This window comes from Orbicella franksi, chromosome 3, assembly GCF_964199315.1.
Source record: "Orbicella franksi chromosome 3, jaOrbFran1.1, whole genome shotgun sequence".
In the NCBI taxonomy this organism is placed as follows: Eukaryota; Metazoa; Cnidaria; class Anthozoa; order Scleractinia; family Merulinidae; genus Orbicella; species Orbicella franksi.
Window position 1 is genome coordinate 24,410,001 of NC_138147.1, and position 2,122 is coordinate 24,412,122.

General features: G+C 36.8%; 1 pseudogene; it reads right to left on the bottom strand.

Moving 5' to 3' along the window:
• Positions 1–1,661, bottom strand: part of LOC145483122 (glutathione gamma-glutamylcysteinyltransferase-like) — a 2,849-nt pseudogene extending 1,188 nt beyond the window's left edge.
• Between the last annotated feature and the right edge of the window lie 461 nt (positions 1,662–2,122).

The following is a 2,122-nucleotide window of genomic DNA, read 5'->3' on the forward strand; positions in this document are numbered from 1 at the left end:
TTATGTTTGGGCTTCAAAATATAACCACGACTCCTGCTTGTAACAATGTCCCTGATTGACAACAAAAGAAAACGATATACATATATATCTATATACCATTTTCGTTAAGATGGGTCTATTCGTCTTTGGCCTCTAAGACAATGTACCCACCACTCGCGCCTGTAACAATGTCTATTGGCAACATCGATTGAAATATCAGCTCAACAGGAATCCAATGTGGCACACACTTGTACCTTGCTGTATCTAACATCAATACAGAGTTTGTTTGTCTATCCAATGCAGCAACGGGACTATAGTGACCACCTCCGAATTGTCCGACAGCCTCCGTCGAATATGATATCGCCATTAACTCTCTTGGCATTTCGTCGTTGCAATTCTGATCGCTGGGCTGTTCATCTCCAGTGCACGCTCTCTCAAGGCTTTGAACAAATTTCTCGAATTGTACCAACGAGTCATCTGGTCTCACGAGAGTTGCAATTGCCCCATTGCATTCTGCCAAGTAAACAAATTCTTCTAAAGTAGTCCCAAGCCCTTTCACACCGTCTTTAGAGATGCAGAATGCCAACCAATCTTCTGTGTTCCATCGCCAAATCGTACTTTTCCACCTGCACCGAGGATCTATCCTTAAAGAGTTCAAGATGGTGGCCCGCGTACTAATCCCACAATAAGTCGGCTTCGATTGTGTATTATAGTCGATGACAGAGATAGAAAGGGGACAACATAACCAGTTTATAGAGTACGACAGAGACGAGTTCTGGATTCCGAGGATCTGTAATTAACCATGTTTTCAGGAAGTGGTAGGCCGTAGTGTAATGGGTTTGATGAATTTGCTGACATCTTGTGACCATCAACTGTTTACCTCTCTGCGCTCGTGTAGCCAAACGTCGCTACTGACATTTAAACTTTTCAGTAATCGCTATAGTGAGCATTTATGCCAAATTCAAAATAAATAAATGCAAGGAAACGAGGCATTTGAATTGTCGAAAAATGTTTCAATTTTGTCGAAATCAGAAATAGGGAAAACATCTTTTAAATGTTCAGTTTTTTTCTTGATTATATCTGCCAAGTTTTCGGTGTCAGCTGGCAAGTGGTACATAGGATTGCGGTCAGCTTTGGCTTTCAGCCCACACTTTTTTTTAATGTAAGGATATTTATTTTCCGGACTTGACTAAAGTTCTTATCTTTCTACAAATCTTAGGATAAAAATATTCTTGTGAATATTCTTATTCTCCGTTTCATTGACTTTGATGGCGTTGAAGTAATGTTGGAGCAAGAATGCAGGAAATAAGCCTGATATGACACACAAAACTTCTTGAAGAAATATCATAAGCATCAAACACGCGGCTGGTACTTAATTGTTTTTAAGCTAGTTTTACCGTTTAGAGGAAGGAAGAATTTTGTACGGTTTAATATAGCTGTATTGTATTTACAAATTTTCAACACAAAATTATATTATTTTCAAAATCTCAGAATCGAGTTTACTTTCAAATTATTCTTAAAATCTACAAAATACATAAAATTTATTCGATGTATTAAATATATCCTTTCAAAAAAAAAAAATAAAGAGTGTAATTATTTATCCACATCAAATCCTATAATTGCGAGCCATTTTTCACCGTCGCGCCATCAAAAATAAAGAAGCCAGCCATTCAATAGTTAACGTCAAGGATCTGTGATATGGTAGATAATTAATATCAAGAGATGATAATCTCTTGTTGATATATAAACAACGCCACCAAGATTTAGGTCTGTAAGGCATTTCATACCTGCATTATTCAAAGAAATATTTTACCCAGCTCTATAGAGCTTTGTATGGAGACGCCATGTTGGTGTCCTTCGGAGGACATTGCGTTTTGCTATTAAAACAAAACCTACGGATGGGCACCAACATAGTGGCCTTACATGGCATATTGTAAAATATAGATTGGATTGGATTGGATTTGTAAAACATGGATTTGTAAAACATGGACTTCTGGTTGGAAGTTTCAAAATAACATTTGTTCGACTATTTAATTGTATATTTGTTTACTGTAATATCTTACAATTTACGTTTAACGGAAGTTGATCATTTTTCGATTTTTTAGGAAATTGAGATCAGACGTGAAAACAGAACTAACTGTTC